Below are 18,220 nucleotides of genomic sequence, written 5' to 3'. Positions count from 1 at the left end.
CCGCCGCCCCGCGCCCGCCCACCGCCGCGCCTCCCCTCCCTCCCGCCCTCCCTCCACGCCCGAGGTCCTCGTCGTCGTCTTCTTCTTCCTCCTCCTCTTCCTCCCGCCCAGCGCCTCCGTCGTTCCTCACCCCCCCAGCCCCGCGGCGGGGTGTGGGAAGGTGGGGGGACGCGCTGACTTCTCCAAAAACTCCAGCGGTCCCCGCCGGGAGCCTTGCGCGGTGTAGGGACGGGCCATCGGGAGCGCTTTTGGGGGGCTGCGTTGCTTCTACGGCCCCGCACGTCCGAGAGCGGGAGCGTAAATGGTGCATCTGGGGAAAAACACACAAAAAACCCTGGCCTGAAGAAGTGAGGGGGTTAAGGAGAGGGTAGGGGGAAGTGGAAAGCAGGGGAGAACGTGGCAGTCCTCGCACCCGCGCGCTGAGCGCGGCGGAGGTACGAGGAGCAAAGCGCCAGCGAGGTGTTGCTTCAAAGCCCGTTCGGAGTCGACTAGCCAAAAAAAAAAAGCCATCATGAAGTGGACTTCCTAACAGCATCTAAGACTAATTGCAGCAAAGGATCTGCAATTAGGTTTTCAATGGGCACGCGGTGGAATGGGGGGCGGGGGAAATGCAGATGCCGAAGAAAAAAAGAAAAATGTTAGTATCAAAATAGAGCAAAAACTGAGTTGCAGACATGTTCTGAGGGAGGAGAGTGGAAGAGGAAGAAGAAAGCGTTGAGGGAGCCCTTTACAATATGGGGTTTGTTTGGAAAGATGTGAGCCTGCCGTACAGCAGCTCTCACAGACGTTATGAGCATAATGAAATGCTCTTTCCTGCTCTCCCTCTGTTCCTCAGAAGATTATGGTTGTTTGTGGTACTGAGAGGTCTCAGATGAAATTCGTCTCCCCTCTCCCGTGCTTTTTGCAGTAGACAATACATTGCAGTGTGCCGTACGCCTACTTGATCCGTTGTAGGTGTTGGTTCATGTTCCAAGAGCCTGCAGCTGACACAGGTCATTATTTCACCATCTTCTTAAACCAGTGTAAAGTGCTTTCTAAAAAGGATATCCATTTTCCTCCTGCAGCTGATAACCAGCCCCTCCGTCCCTCCCAAATGTTGGCCCAAATGTACGTGAGGCCACACGCATCAGCTCAGAGATGGTCGAAGCTAAAGCTAGCTCCGTTTCTTCTTGCTTTTGATCTCTTCCCAGAGCTGGTTCACCACACAGCCGTGTCAGCAGAGTGCATCTATGTTAATGTTTTAGTTTGGATTACGAGTGCCTTTTTGAACCAAGTCTCTAGGTCGTTCCGGCTTACCATGCTGTGATTCACATCGCAGAGGGATTTTAGAACAAATGATCTGAGCTGATTTGGGGTAAGACAAAAGCAGAAGAAGGGAACGCACCTAAAGCACTCCGACCACTAATGGTTGTCCATTAATGGACATTCGGTCTGCGGGATGAGAACACAACTAGCCCAAAGTAACACCCTTGAAATAATTACAGCGTGGACGGCAGGTCCTCAGTCCAGCCCTACTGCTCGGTAAATCCATGCCTGCTACGCTGTCCTAGCTGCTAATGTAGACGTGGACGTATGTGCCAGCAAAAGGGGGGAAGTGAGGCGGCACAGGAATAAGCAGCCAGAGAAGGCAGGGCGAGACCTTTGGGGAGCAATGTCACTGCCAGATTCAAGAGACCATGAAATTGCAGCCACAGAGAGAACTGACAAACACTGAAAGGACAAGGGATGCCCCAAGGGCAAAGGATTGACTGAGGTTGCTAAGCAAAACTGGAAATAAAACCCAAATCCCATACTGGACCAGTCTCTCTACTCATATTATATATCTGGGCCCATAAAGCCCAGAAGTAGGTTCAGCCCATGCCCCACAACCTATAGGCCACCGCTGCTGACCTAAAAACGTGCTCCATGGCTTTCTCTCCTGCGTGCAGCTTGGCACGCAGCACCCTCTGAGCATGTTTATGCTGAAAGCTGTGTTGCAATGCAGAGTTATTTTCCCAAGCGGGTACCAGAAGCTCTCCAGATATGGAAGCAGAGAGCTCCCACATTTTCCTTCACCCTTTTTAGTCAGATTTTGCATGTAGCACGGTGCCTTCTATGCGTTTGTACACAAAAGCTTCATGCAATATTTACGCAAAGCTATTTCAACTATTTCTGTGCTGTTGTTCACTGTGCAATGTAGACGTTGCTTCAAAAACAAATTGCAGCACTAAATGAAATCTGTCTTAATGTTCAGATTTACTTATCTTGCCACTTAGCATTTGGTAGATTTCGGTCCGATTCCTCCCTCCCAAGTCACCTCTTCCGCTCTGAGGAGTATAAGATACTGCTTGTCTCCTGTACTCCCTGCTGACATTTCTGTGTTCATCCTTCGCAGTGCATCGGTTCCAGGAAGGAAAAGAAACACAAGAACTGCCAAAACAGTCAACTGCCTACATCACACGGAGAGGAGAATGCAGCTTCGACTGAACCAGACTCACTGCGCGGCTAGGATCAGAGAAGAGGAAGGGAAGGGGAATCTGAAGAAGAGGAACTCGGGTTTCTCCCCATAGATGAAGGAATAATAGGGTGCCAGAGAAGCAGTGGGAATTAGGAGGCTGGATAGCATGGGAGAAGGAGATGTGCAAGTGAGCAGCCAGCAAGACATGCCAAATTACGTGAATAATAGAAGGAAAACAAGATGTGACCAAAGACACCACGAGTGAGGGGAGGGCCACAGAAGACTATTCAAGAACTAGGATGCAGGTCAGCAGAGTGTAGGTCCTGGACACAAGGGGAGGGAGAGCCAGGAAAGGCAGGGTTTGAAGGCAGCAGAAAGACCAAAGAGAATGAGCATAAAATACAGTCCCTTTAATTTAGTCAGGAAGGCACCGTTCAGAAAACAACAAAATAAAAGAGTCCATAAGCAGCAAGAGAAAAAGTCTGGCAATAGGTGGTGGAATATAGATGAGAGACAGAACCAGAAGAGGACAGTGAGGTGAGAAGATGGAGAAAAGGGTGCCTTTGCTAGGTATCGTCCTCACGTAAAACAGGTATTTTAAGCACAGAAGGAACAAGAGACTAAGACTGGTTTCTCCCCTCTTGGTTACACTGCAGTCGATCATCCCAGTGAAAAACTAGTCTGAGATAAGAGGGAGGCCCCAATCCCCAGATTAGCTCTGACTAGACAGCCCTTGGAGGCCTCTATCTCAGCAAACCAAACATCTCAAAACTCTTAGCAAGGGCTAAGTAATAGGACTCTCACATGAAAAAAAATCCCCGAGTCCAAAACTGTCTTCCATTCCTCTCCTGGCTTGTGGCAACAGCTGAAGGACTTGCTCTTACACTCCTTTGTAAAGTTGCTGTTCCTTAACTGGGGTAATCAGCTGAAATCCTCCAAAAACAAATAATCCCAGGTTCCCCATCCTAAACTCAAACATAGAAACTGCAAGGACGGAGGCAGTGAGTTATCTGCAGGAAAGGAGAAGAGATGATGATTGAGGAGCTCTGTTGCTAGGATGTTATGAGAAGTGTAATTCTGGCTAGTACAGAGGCAGTTATGAAATGGCTCATCTTTTATGATTATCGTGGTTCATCTCTTATGATTATACTATTAGGGGAAAGAAATGCTGTGTTCCCTTTGCATTTCATATATAGGGAATAAAGAGATGGTCTCTGCTCCATGTTGCTGACAAGACAAGAAAAAGCAGGTGGCTGCCACCCGTAATATGAAAGGAGCCCTGAGAAAGCAGTGGTTGGCACGACGGGCAGTGAATCCAAAACACATAGCAAGGGGCAAGACCTTCTGATCCCCATCTCACCATTAATTTCCTTCCCACTGGGAGCGAACCCCTACATCCCAATGCATACATTTGTCTTTCCCTCTTCCACCCCTGCTGATCATTAAATTCAGTTTAGATTAAATGAGGCCAATTAACACTTGTTACTTTTCCTAGGTTTATTTCTGACCAGTCACACTAAAATGAGTGCAGGAAATTGCAGAAATTAAGAGGCACATTGCAATTCCCTGTTTGTAAAATGAAAGCAATTGCTTTCCTTGCTTATTGTAACACAGCCCGTCGGAGCCAGGGTGATACGTTATCCAGAAACATCCACCTGGGGACTATGCTTGAGACCCACAGCTGTCACGATGCCTCTGACACTTTATTTTAATCTATTCTAATGTTAATTTTCTAAGCATTTCTTAATTGCATTGGATAATATAATAGGGTATAAATCTTATCAGCAAATCAGACTGACATCAGTTTGTGTTATCGTATTACCATGGTTACGTTATTATTATAAGTGAACCTTGCGCTCATTACTAACCACAAACAATTCTAGCAAATAACCTAAACTGAAGCAAAATATCTTGGCAGTGTTTCCATTTTTTTGTCAAACAAAACCGATTTCTCTGGGTGATGGGTAACTGCGGCATACCTATGATGCATTTTACTCTTCTCAGACTTCTGCAGCCTACATTTATTTCCTTGCATTTGTGCAGCACCAAAACATTTCCATGCTGTCAACAAGACACAGAGGCCAAATTCCTTAAACGCAGAAGGCAGAGTAGGATCTTTAACACAAACTCACAATATTCAGATGACAAGCACTACCCCAGCCTGTCAAAACATTACTACATTTAGCAGTTACAGCAAAACCTAGTAGTGACTGCTACATTAGGAACCATTGACAACTTGATTAGGTCCCTCAAGGGTCCAGTTTCCCCTCACTCTAATCTGATCTGACTGTGGTCTCCCACCAAAAGACACAGTCCCACCTTCCCTCACCCCCAGTGCCACTGCCCATGTGCCAGGTGAAGGGACAGACATTTCCCGTGGGGTCACTGCGGTGATCTGACTCCCTGATCTGATGTACAGGAGGGGAACACGCGCTGGAACCGGGGACAATGGCGATGCTGTTCCTTTCCCAGCTCCTGACTGTTAGTTTGGGCATTTCCTACATTTGGCTATTCCTCTGCTGCAGATCATCGTCCCACCAGCTGTGCAGGGACTGTGGCTGGAAAACAGATTGCTATCCTGATCTGAGTTAAAAAAACCTCTTCTTTCCTTTTTGTTAACCCAGATATTTCAACGATCCACTTTTAAGCATGAGCAGTTGCACTGGCACGACTGAGAAGGCAGAGTTGTACAGGAATGAAGAGACAAGAGCAGGAAACCCTCCAGCAAAAACCTCCATCGAGAGGGAATGTGGAAGGAAGGATGGACTGTATGCAAAACAAGAAGTCACCCAGGAGGCCATGGAAGAGGATGCAGACAACAGCTGCTTGTGGGAAAGTGACTTTAGAGCTTCTCCAGACATTCCTGTCAGACTATGAGCCATGCAAAGACATTCGGGGTTTTTTTGCAGGCAGCAGCCCATCTGTTGAGTCAGGAAGAGGACTGATTTTGAATCACCCGTTGCTGCCTCAAATGATGTGGTGCTCTCTAAGGCCATGAAAGATCCACTTCTGCTTGGCAAAGGAGCCAGAGCGGTGCAGAACCTCTGGAGGGCTGGTGAGCCCCGAGGCCAGCGAGGGATCGCAGTGCTGCTCCAGCAATGCCTACTGCCCACGTCTGGTGTCAAACTGACAAGGAAGATGGAAAACTTGCTTCTAGTCCCTAGATTAGGGAAGGCGTGGGAGAGAATTGGATGCAAAGGGTGGAAAGCCAGGCAAGATCAGCTCCATTTTTACCTCTGTTTTAAGGATAAGAGAGGGTCTGATAAGGACAACACGGGGAGGGGGAACATGGAGTTAAACAAACCAGTGTCACTCATGATGTTCACAGCTGACAAGAAGCAGACCTTGAAGCTATCCCCCTCATTGTTCACTGTACAGAAACTTTACCAGCATTTTAGCAAATCACCTAATACATCATGCCCTAATGCTAACTGATGGGGACTGCATTCCCTCCCCAGGCTCATGGACACTGTTCAAATGAAGTCAGAGCTGGACTGCTCCAAGTGACACTTTCTTTCTCACTTTTTTTTTTTTCTTTCTCCCTCATCACCAAGCAGATGATGTCAGTTGAGTTCTGCTGCAATTACTTTTGATTTATCCTTACCATATCATGTCTGATGTCCTTGTACTTTGACTCCTTTTCTTCTCTTGGCCTGGATTTCATCTTTACATTTAAAAAAGCCTAACCTTTGGTGACACAGACTTCTGCTTAGTTTAATGCCTTCTGGCACCCATGCTGCCAGTGTTCATCTCAGCACATCAGGCTGGGAAGAGCCCTCACCAGCATGGCCTTTGCAGAGGAATATCTATTCAACTGTGAATAATCAGCTACTGGGAGTGGAAGAGTAGAAATGATGGGCTTAAATTACAGCTTGAGATTTAGACAGCCTGGGAAAAATTCCCAACAGAAGGAAGCGGAACAGCCTGAGGAGGAGAAAGCTTCTCCATTGTAAGATGTCTTTGACAAAAAGTTAGGCATGAATATGTCAGGATCGATAAGGACTTTTCAAGGGACAACGAGACACCGAGCATGAGCTCATGCTCTTCAGGTCCCACATTAACGTAGGCTCCAAAGGCAGCCAGTCCAGTAAAGCAAGTCCATGCAAAGGCCAGACCCAGTCCTACCACTGGCTGCCTTCCCTTCTCCTCTCCCTCTGCCTTCAGTACTCAATCTTCCCTAGAGAACCACGCATCCTTGCTTACCAGGAAAGGGAGTCCCACCGTACCTGCGCTTGGCTACACAGAGATCTCTCCCTCTTGCCATCACCAATACCCCTGACAGCCTTCCGAGACCTACCCATGGCAGCCTGCACACAGAACCACTCATGCTGCTGAGCTCTCCCTTGCTCCTTCACGTTGCTAAGACCCTCTGCTCCTCCAGCAAAACCCATCTGCGTTCCCCTCTCAGCTCCACGTGCCCAGCAGCCCCGCTCTGCTCCAGCTCTCTGCCGAGAGCAAGGAGGGCAGAACGGGTCTCACCTCCAGCCTTCCTTTTCCCTGTGCTGCAGCAGAAGGACATCCACGTAGGGGTAGGGAGGAGGGAGGCAAAGCGCAGCAGGGCAAGAGAGGCAATGCTCTGGCCGGCTCTGCTTTGGGGACACTGCAAAACTACGGTAACATTGCTACTATAATTCAGTAAAGCAACAGCTCTCTTGTTATGCAGTGGTGTAGCACCGTTTCAGCCTGTGTGAACACTTACCCCACACAGGGCTAACCTAGCCAGCTAATGTATGGTCGGTAGTGAAGGTATAGCAATAGTGACACCTGCGTGGCCCAAATATTTTGTCCCAAACAGGCTTATATATTTCATGCTCTCCTTGCTAGCTGAATCATTGCACCTACCTCACCACACATCCATAAACAGCTCAGCTTTCAACCCAGGACCAGAGAGGTTCATGCTCAAAGTAGTAAGCCCTTCCCAGAAGAAAGGACATAATTTGCAGCACAATTTGCATTCAGACTGCCTGCGATGAAGGCAGAGCTGGCTGCGGTTGTGCTCTTTGGATGGCCTTGGGACCCCTCAGCTGAAGCAGGCCGCCTGATGGGAACCTGGAGCTGGGCAGAAATGCTCATGGGGAGGCTTTCTGATCAAGCCTTCCTGCATGCTGTGGGAAGCCAGGCAAGATCAAACTATGTCCACAACAGGTTTTAGTTCATACAAACCTGACAGTAATGGCAAGGACCTGTAGGGATTTTTTTCCTCAGCAAATTCTAACCCTACAGCCTTTAAAGGAGTTCATTTAGTCTCAGCTGATGCTTACTTGGACAAAGGCCCCTTTACATCAGCTCCACTGCCAGTGAAAAACAGCCCTTGAATATGAATCAGAGGCAACCTGCATGTATCTTGTTTGCACCAAACAGCACATTTTATGAAGTGGCTTTTAACTTATTTTGGATACGGGCAAGCTGAGGTAGGCTAAATAACTCAACCAAGGTCACAAGACTTCAGTGGCAGAGGCAGAAGAGATTAGGTGTACCATGCCCTGTCATTTGGGCTCTCCCTTTAAACCAGAAGTTGTCACACCCGTAAAGGAAGAAGGCTCAAAAGATCTTGTGGTAGTATTGGTCTGCTAGGCGGTCCTCAGTGCATCACTTCACTCATCGCTATCTCACCCTCACATTCTTTGCATCTAAGAACTTAATTTTGCAATTAAGAACGTAACCTAAAATTTTAAGCTTCATCTCCACCCATTGCCTCTCCTGGTTTTCTATACTCTATACTTTAACAGGAGTGAGTCTCATTTAGTGTATAACAACAAGTCAAGGAACCACGAAAAAAAACCCCAGCGTAAATCTCTTTGCCTGAAACAATTCCCTTTCCACTGTGCTGGGGAGAACAAACACAGACCTCTTGCTATTACTTAAGGCACGTGTCTGGAGGAAGGCGAGTTGTCACTGGCTCCAGGTTTTGCATCAGTGAGTCCCATAAAACTTGGAAGGTCAGGTGTGCAGTCATGGAGCCTGTGACACATAAACAGCAGGATCTGAATCGGAACAGATAGGGCTCTGGAGAGACTTGCTGTCAGTCTCTAAGACTTATCTTAAAACCTGAGCTGAGAAACTGCCGCACACAAAAGGCTGGCTTTGAATTCAGGTGCAAACTGACCTGCAATGGTACCTGAATCTCTTTTGTTCTCATTGTTCCACCATTTTTTGAGTATTGAGGCTCTTACCAATGTTGGCTTAAGAGGGAATATCACTCTTTAATCTTCTTTAATGAAGGCGTTGTCCTGGAAGAACACATTTTCTATCAACGCAGGCATCTGCAAACCTGCAAGAGAAAAGAATGGCATTTCAATTTCCAGAAATTATTGGCCCAAAACTTTAATCTGAATCTCACAGCTGAGCTGTTGATTCAGGGCATGCTGCATCTTTGCATTACCATTTGCTGTATTAGCATCAGATGTGCAGACAGGAACATTTTCTTAGAAAAATAGCCTGCAACAGCAAGGCAGCGCTGGGGAAGTTAGTTCGTTTCAAAAGATGTTGGCATTGCAAATCAAAGCCTTTCTCTCATATGGCACTGTTAGTCATGGGACAGCACTGCCAGCCCTGTCCCGGGACCGACTCAGCAGCCAGCCTGCCTGTCCCTCCAGACCTGGGAGAGGACACAGAGGAGGGAGCGCTGCATCTGGTTTGTCCAGAGAAAGCCGCTCCAGTCCTGCGATTTTAACTTTGTCTTTCCTTTAAAAGGAAACCTAGTTTCTGGTAACCATTTTGGTGCCTCTGCAATACGCTGAAATTGTTGCCCAGAACTGTTCCCGCTTTTCAGATGATTACCTCCAAGTGGCTCTCAGATTCCAACTGTTCGTCTCATGCATAATGTATTTCATTTCAAGCCTTTCATCTGTGCATAAGCTTTCCATCTATTTCCATCCTGGTCTCAGACACTCTTTTACCTGTAAAGGAAGAAAAGTTGCTATTTTCCCCCCTTCTTTCTGGAGCCTCATTTTTCTCAAACATTGCTTGCCAGTTCCAGCTCTTTTGCCACCAAAACACTATTTCAGGGGATGAGGTTCATATCAATCCTCTTGTTGCAGACTTTTGGGGACACCTCCTTTCCAGCAGCATCTACGTTGGCTGAAAAGCTCCCTGCCTGTGGCTACTCTCTGTTCCCTGCTGTGGGTGACAGATCAGGCAGCTGTGTTCCTCTGATCACTCCCTAATCCACGTCACCCCCGGGAAGGCAGCTTAGCTCATCCTCACCCACTCCTTCTAACCAAACCGACTTCAGGGGCTCTTACAACAAGGAGAAGCTGGATACGAGGAGCAGCACAGCAGCCACCAAAAGAGGATATCCAAAGGCCCGCAGTGTGCCTCTCCACTTGGACCAGCAAACCAGCGTCACACTTCGACCTCCCAGTATTGCCGTGCCGCCTTGAGATTACGGATGGAAACTGCGGGACAGCTGAACTTCTCTGGGAGTTGTGCTGGGGCGTGTGTTAAATGTCCATAACTCCCTGTGCTCTCTTCATAATCACCTGGTGGCCAGGGACAAGTCATTTAGATGATTTGGAATAGCAATGAGAGCACATTTAGAGAAACAAGCCTTCAAAGCAGGAATGCAGGGCTCAGCAGTCAAACATCCAGCAGTATCTGGATGCCACTTCTTTTCCAAATCCTTTCAGATGCAGCCTAAGGGGTTAGTATTGACTTTAAAAGCCAGGGGCCCTGATTCAACAAAAACAGCTAAGCACTTAATAACATTAAGCACATGCTCAAGTCTCTTCCTATTCAACAAAGCACTTAAGCACATACTTCACCCCTCTTAGATGGCCCAGAACCAAAACACTGGGTTCTCAGAATTTCTTCAACCTTTATTTAATTTTGGAGGAGGGACAGGAATTTGAACCTTGATCCATGTTTTGCAAAGGGTCCCTATTTGCAAGTGAGTCAGACTCCAGCTCCAGACCTACACACCCAAATGCTGGCACATTCATGTTTTGGATTGGGATCTGAATTTTTCAGCCTGCGCCTCACTCTGATCTATGCTTCATTCTATGTTCATTGAAGAGATTGAACTGCAGGCAGGGAGCTGTTAAACCACCTTTCTGTGCAAGGTTTAAACTGATGATACTTTCCCCAACTCCACCTAACTGAGATGCAATCCTGAGTCTCCACCTCGGTGTATAGCGCGCAGATGCTCAGCCTAGGAGCGTGCGGGATTTGCACAGCTCCTCCAATTTAGCTGCTCCTCCAAAAACTTAAACCCACCACAGCCCAGCTCCATAGCCTAACTCCCAGAGTCATGTGAAATCCGCAGCCTTTGGTTATTATTAAAATGTCATATAATATTCACTTGGTGGTTGCAGAGCGAAGGTGCAAAGGGAGCGAGCCCGGCGTGCTTTGAGCCCGCCGGGGGATGCAGCCGAGGAAGGGGACTGACAGCCAAGAGGGAGAGCCTTGATCTGCCTCCGAGCTGTTGTTTCAAGCTGAGGCAAACGTCACCACATTGCTTTGCGCACATTTCCAAATGTCGCCGATTCCTCCAACACCTTCTCCCCGCACCCCCCCCCCTTTTTTTGTTTTAAATTTTGATTTGTTTCAAAAAAAGCTGAGATCCTCCAGAGGGAAGCAGCAGGCATCAGGGAAAGTAGCAAACAAATAAAGAAGTCAAAACAAAAACAGCTGGGCCATGTGGCTAAATCCGAGCCCGCTTCGCATCTCGCACCAGTGCCAGTCGCATCTCAGTGCGTGGAGCTCAACTCTTCTCCTCTCTTGCTTTGGCAAGGGAGCTCCAGGGCTGCTGGCAGGGCAGAATAAAGCTACAAAATAAAAGGCCGGGCTTGTTCCAGGGAGACTGAAAACAAATAGACTGCCAGTTGTCTGAGGGAGCAGGGCAAGTGGTACTCAGACACCTAAGGCAGCAGGAGGAGGTGAGAGCCCTCCCATAAGCATTACTAGTTACCTGGAGGAGGAAGAAAATAAACCTGGTTAAAAAGAAAAGGAAGAAAATAAACCTGGTTAAAAAGAAAAGGCAGAATTCAAATAGCCGCATCATGGGCCTGCCGGGAAGACCATCACTGGAGGGTTTGCTTATTAAATGGTTGCCAGAGGGACAAGAGGAGGAAGGAGCATCCAGCCAAGGGCTATAGGGCCCGTAAGGAGGCTGTCACTTGGAGCAACAAAAGGCCCAGGGAACCAGTTGGCCCTTCCTTGCTGGTCACGGCAGCGAGAACACCAGGAAAGTCAGAGCAGCTGGAGGGACTGGTTCAGTCAGGCTTCCCTCCATGGCTGCTGGGGACCGATAGACATCCAAACAGCTCTTGTCCTTCCCAGGCAGCTAGACTCAAGGGGAGACAGGCACAAAGACTAAACGTGAGACCACTAATGAGGAGAGGCAGGCATGACAACTGCCTTGCGGGCAATGACTGCCTTAAACCTGCCCTGTTAATTGGCTTTCCACTATACCTGCTCTGAACAAAGGCACGTGGGCTGGAGACACCGAGCCTCCTTCAGTTGGGTGGCAGATAAAGAGACTGCAGTAAATGCCCCGTCTTACCGAGCGGGAAGCGGAGATGGGGAGACCTGCCTGAGCTAAGACACGGAGATGAGAACAGAGCTGGCACATGCACACGAATCTTACTAGTCACCATCTGGCGCTACTGCCACAAGATCAGGCTCCTTCACACCACTGGATGACACTTGAACAGGGGATTCCTCCTGGGGAAGATCAGACCTGGAAAACTTGAAGAAAAAAAAAAATAAGAAAATTAACAACTCCTTGCAGCCCAGCAGCACTTTGAGAACTTGTCATGCTCAGCTGGGCTCGGCCGTGTTGCTGGGAAGCGGTGCTGTCAGCCACCTCTCTGCATCGGCGGTGGCGATGCCGAGGTGCACTGGTTCGGCAGATCATTTCCCAGCCTTTGGAAATGGATGGCATCCTGGTACAACGAGCTCTCAGAATTACCCCGCTGCATTGCAAGAGACAAACACAGCACCCTGCATCATTGTGATGAGGCAAGAATTTTATCTTTCATGGACGTGAAGGCACTAACCACAGCATATTTGAGAGGGCCACAGTGTTGGGAAGGACTGGATGGCAAGTGTTGGTACAATAACAGGGGTTTGGCTCCTGGGTGTCACTCACTGCCCTAGATGCCATTCCCTGTCCTCTCCCATCCTGCTCTGAAGCCAAAGCAAGATAAAAGGTGGGGAGAGGATGGACCCAGCCCAAGAACCACATCCAGACCGTAGGGTGCTGGCTGGATTGTGCTAGTCTGCTCAGACCTTCCCCACCACTCCCCAGATCACAGGTCATTTCCAATTAGGGGCACCAACCCTAAATGTGGGTGCAACCCCGGGTTTACCACAGCAGGGGTGTTGCCAGCACTTCCAGCTTAATGCACAAAGCCCCGATGATCAACACTGGCTTAACAGAGAATCAGAAGAAAAGCTCCAAAGGCTGTCACCCTCTCTTGTCTTTCCCAACCACTCCCAGCAGCTTATCCAGGCAACCTCTTAACTAAAGTGACCAAAAAACCATCTTTCATTCTTGTCCCCTAGTATGTACACTGGCTTAATTTCTATCCTACAATTGCTGAGACCATCGGAAACCTGCAGCCTTTGGAGAGCACGCGATGGCTGCAGCAGCCACCCTGGGAGATTTATGAGGGCAGCAAGCTCTTGGTTTCCCTGGTCACCCTCAGAGGATTTACAGCCCCGTGCATTGAGAATGAACAAAGACCTGCTGTTCCTCATCAGAGACCTTATGATTCTGTCTGTGGGGAGGAGGCTTCAAACATAGATAACCTTTGCAAGGAGAAATAGCCATTCCTGGATGTAACATGAGAGATAGGCAGAAAGAAAAGCATCCGCAGTGCTCTGGGAAATCTCAGAAAATGAAGCTGGGAGTTTGCGTTATTTGTAAGGGTGGAGAAGAAAGGTTAGTCGTGGGGGCAGCAGGAGGAGGAAAGGAGGTCGGTAGCAGGGTTTGTTCATGTAAATTTGGCTTCTGGGCCGATTTTCTCCTGGATATGACACAATTAAAAGTTGCTTCTGCACAGGACTCAAGTTCCAGCTTCTTCTTCTATCTACAGAGCACACGGTGCCCTGAGGTCTGCACCAGTAGTCTTGGTCTCCCGTTTTGAGCAGGCTACACTCTTTGACATACAGATACGATGCACCTATGGGCAGTTTTTGGAGTACAAGGGCTGATAAACTTTCAAAGGCTTCACTGGAGCCTGTGCACTTTGCCCCTCTATCTGTGCTGGGGCTCTGATCTTCCTGTAATCAAGAAGAGCACTTCCAGCAATACTTTCTAAAAGACCGTGCTACACAGCCGTGACCTGTATGGTTTTCCTCTCAGCTTGTTATCCAGTCTTAAACAACTGGCATGAGACTTGCACTCAGCCGAAATACTTGATTCCACTAATGGATCTGACCATGAATCCCACACAGCTGTTTACTGTACCCTTTGTATTGGAGTCATCAATGAAGGAGGAAGGACGGTAAACAGTAATTACTATGCAGATTTCAAAGAGAAGTGCATCTGTGCCTTTGGTTTCTGCTTTGTTTGGTGACATCTTCACAGGACAAAGTGGAGTTTTTTTCCTTAACCCTTAAATGAGCAGGGGAAGTATGAATTTGTTGTGATACTAATTGTCATATGCATTTTAAAAAAAAAAAACAAAAACAAAAAAAAAACCCTAAGAACAAACAGTAACACCATTCCCTGGGACTGAAGATGCTGCATCTCAGTAAGTGGCTTCCTGGAGGAATATATCCACAAAGGAGCAAATTCCCATTCTAATTAGAAGGGAATCTCTGAGACAAGCTTTTCCATGAAGGAAACAAAAAGGCAGAGCTGACACATCTAATGCATATATTAACACTAAAGACATGGAAATTAATTGGATTTATTACTAGTCACAGCTGCAAAGATGGCTCATTTCTAAGTTTATTTTACAGAAAGTGGCGGGAGGAGTGGGATTTAATAGTCATCTCAGTTAAGGTAATGAGCCAAAACTAATGGTCTCTTCTTGTTTAGAGAGGCCCCAGCTCAGTGGAGCACCTAAGCATGTGTGCAGCTCTCACCGTGGTTTCCAGGGGATGCTTTGCATCTGCTGGAGTGTTTGTTGATGAGGAGGATGCTTACAGACGCTTATGGTCTGGGAGGGAGAGGAAGCATTTTTCTGAATGGCAGTCAAAATCAATGGGATGATCAGTTAGGATCATCCCATGTTACCATTTCTGTCCAGAAGAGAGGAAATGACTTTCCAGAGAAGAAAAAAGACAATGAGAAACTCAGCGTCATGAGGAGTTCCCTGCTGTCTTTAAGTTCTTAGTGTGAAAACAACAAAATCTCTCCCTGCACTTGCAGGTGATGAAGTGCAACAGAGGGTCTGGCAGGACTCACACCCTCTGCACAGGGCACAGCTGGGACAGAGGTGATGGCACAAATACAGTGAAATTAATTGCATTTCAATTATAAACCAAAACTAAGTAAATCCAGCCTGCCTACAAAGAGTTTTTCAGCCATTCCAGAAAGACGTCTGGATCCTGCAAGAAGGCTAGTCACTAGAAGGACTGGGGCTGGGCTTTCTGCCGTGACCAAGCTGCAGAAGGACCATCATTCCTTTTTTTCCTTTTTTCCTCTCTCCCTCTCCTACCTGCAGGGTCTCATGCCCTTTCTAGCCCAGCAGAGCACAGTCTTTTTCTTTTTTTTCCCCAGGTTAGTTTTCTGCTATTTTAACAAGCCGAACCAAGGGGGGTTGGGTCCATTCCAAAAGAAAGCCATAGCTACCTTGTGATGGCTCCAGCAGGTACACCACTGAGATGGGAAGCCAGGAGCCCAGCTGCAGCTCAATATCGGCACCAATGTCCCTAAATCACAGCCTCTCTCATGTTTTCTAGGCCACATCACTTGAAAGGATGCTGAAAAGGTGCCCAAAGGAGATTTCAGAGATCCCTCCTCTCCTGTGGATGAAGAAAAACAGAAGGCGTTCAATGGGAAAACTGACCGTGGAAGTGGCAAGATGGGTGTCATTTGCAAAGTACTTATCTCGCCTCTCCATAAGAGGGTTTGAAGGATTTTGGTAGCTTCCTTCCCAAATTGGAAACCAATTTTCTGAGGCAAAGACAGGCTGCCTTAGGAAGGGAGGTGTTAGACTAACAACAAAAGGGAAAGGTGCAAAGAGGGGACAAATGGAAACTCATTTAGCACATAATGAAGGTGTTGAGAACAAAATTAATCAAAGCAAAGAAGGAAGTGGAGAGAAATTCTTTCACCACCTATCCACCAAAGGTAGGTCCTGGCTAATAAATGGGAATCACTGTTGTACAGGCAAAAATTTGGCCCAGCTGGAAAGACAGAAACCTGGTGGGAAGCTGATTGGAGTGTTAAAATCATGGCTTTTAGGAAGACTGAAGTAGGGACAAGATGGAGAACTGTTAGAAATAGGATCACAAGCATCCAGGTCATTGGACTCAGTAGTAAATTAATCTGAAAATTGACGGCTCAATCATCTAAAATAGAAAGCACAAAATAGACCAACCAGTATCTGCAGTGGAGCACAAAATCAAACCTGGGAACTATCTGAACATCTCCCTGAGCAGCTGCCAAAGGCAAGGAGGGGAAAAGGGCCAGATTGTCACAGGGAAACTTCAAATGGAGCGAATTCTGCAGGAAAGCTGCCTGCAGCACTGAAACAGCCTCCGTATTTGTAAAGATGATGGTGATTATTTCCTATCTCAAAAGAACTCGTACATCCAACAGGGGAGAATTGTATATTAGACCTTTTTTCTTGGCAGATACAGAGAATTTGATCACAGGACTAAAAACGCACAGTAGCTTAGGTAGGAAGTGATTGCCACCTGAAAACATATGTTATGTGCAGACAGGATAAAATCAAACCCAGTAAGATATTGCCTTGCTGCTCTCCCGGGCTGCTGTTACAAACCTGAAAACAATCATGAGCCAAATCAGTTCAGAGAAAGAATTTAAACAGGAAAAATAAAACAAAAAACAAAAAACAAAAACCAACCAACCAACCAAAAAAACCCAAAACAAACCCAAAGAAAGATAATTGGGGAATACTGAAGAATATTTCTCTATACTGACCAAAAGGCAAAATCCAACAACCAAGAGACTATTACAGTGGTTAAAACAACAACCCCTTCTTCACCAAGAGGAGAATAGAAATGCCCTTTATGAAACAAATAGGGAACAGGGAAGCCAAAGGCAATAAATTCAAATCAGAAGGTAGGATATATAGATCATCCATATGGGAAACAAAAGGGCACAAGAAGCAGGAGACAGCCAAGAGAATTAGGGCAATTGCAGCATTTTTTTTTTTAAACTACAAGGAAACTTCATGTTTTCCATGCAGGGAGAAATAACCCTGCAGAAAAGGCAGCAATGTAAAAGCAACATTTTTGATGTGTGTCCCTTGAAAACAGCCAGATGGTAAGGTTAGATCATATGGGGCTGATGACATACTTTTCACTCCAGTGGTAACTAGGGTGATCATTAGACAGAGCCTAGGTATTTTTAAATAAACAGGTTTGTACAACATGCAGCTAGGCAGAACTGTCTATGCTGGGCTTTTACCTTGAAATTTCCCGTTGCTGCTTTGTTGACACGAGCAGCGCTGGGAGTTTCTGCGCAGAGGCATGGCCAAAAAGTATGTTAGGTAAGAATGGGTAGTGCAACACCTAAAACACTGGGAGTAGCCTTACGGTAAATCTCTCCCATATCTTCCCTGGTAGATACGAGTCAGTTCTCCCATTGGCAAACAGATCTTTCCCGTTCTCATAAAGAGCGGTGGAGTTTGCCTTCTGGATCCCGGAGATTAAATCTCAGAAGGAGCCCGTGCTGTTGTTGCTGGACACTGCCCTTGGAGCAGCGAGGAGGACCAGGGCATGGGGTGGGACAGGATCTTGCTGACACTCCCTTACAGCTCCTGGCCTTGGGATTCGCTGTGGGATCAGTGTTTGCCTTTCCAGCTGGACACTCCCAAACCCACTTCATCTGGGTTTGTTAGCAAAGATCGTTTATTGCAAAGCCGGTTTAGAAACTCCATGTAAATAATCCTCAGCCTCTTCCCTGTTATTTAGCAGAGCTGCAGCCCTCCAGGGAGCTCCCAAAACATCCTCAGAGTTGCCGGAAAGGCAGAGTTAGTCACTGAAACCTCTCACTGGTGGAGACAGATCCAGGAGAAGGGTGAGCCCAGGGCAGCTCGATGAGCACATGGCCGGGCTCGCTTCCAAAACAAGGCACCGCTCTGCTCTCCACCTCCCTGACCAAGCCCATGCTGACCACCTTCCCATGCACGCAGGCAGATCCTCTTTTCAAGATGGGGGGACTGATGCTTCATGGCGCTGCTGCATGATGGTGGCCATCCTGCTATTGTCCCACAAAGCCGTCCCCATTTCCACTGCAGCTGCATGGAAATCAGCCTGTGTAAACGTATCCCATGGGCCACCGTTGGCTCCACAGTCAATAGCTGAGCCACCCCACTCATGGGACACGTGCAGAGGCATGTACCAGTTGGTATCTTCAACTTCCAGTGTCTTAAGAAAGAAGCAAATCTATGGAGATTTGCACAGGCACAGGTCTTCTGTATTTGTGCAGCCGTGGTGAGACAAGTCTCTAAACGATGTCCATACACACCCACCTCCACTTTCCCAGAAAACGCCTGTTACACCACTACAAAAAAAAAATCCCCTCGTTTATTAACTATTAATGAAAGCATTCTCCCAAGAGGTGGGAAGAAACAGGAAAGCCGATGAGCCCAACCCAGCTTACCAGAGCCAGAGATGTGGGGTGTGCAGTGCCAAGCA

The 18,220-nt window shown here is 47.4% G+C and overlaps 1 long non-coding RNA gene across 1 annotated transcript; it reads right to left on the bottom strand.

Moving 5' to 3' along the window:
- Positions 1-70: 70 nt before the first annotated feature.
- LOC142032392 (uncharacterized) lies at positions 71-15,321 on the bottom strand. The gene is made up of 5 exons (XR_012650818.1): positions 15,183-15,321; positions 12,024-12,124; positions 9,218-9,336; positions 8,611-8,708; positions 71-310 (listed from the first exon to the last, which is right to left on the bottom strand). It is a non-coding gene; the product is annotated as an uncharacterized LOC142032392 (long non-coding RNA).
- Positions 15,322-18,220: the final 2,899 nt, after the last annotated feature.

The sequence above is a fragment of the Buteo buteo genome, chromosome 6 (assembly GCF_964188355.1).
Source record: "Buteo buteo chromosome 6, bButBut1.hap1.1, whole genome shotgun sequence".
NCBI classification, from domain to species: domain Eukaryota; kingdom Metazoa; phylum Chordata; class Aves; order Accipitriformes; family Accipitridae; genus Buteo; species Buteo buteo.
This window is presented reverse-complemented; position numbering and strand designations above follow the sequence as displayed.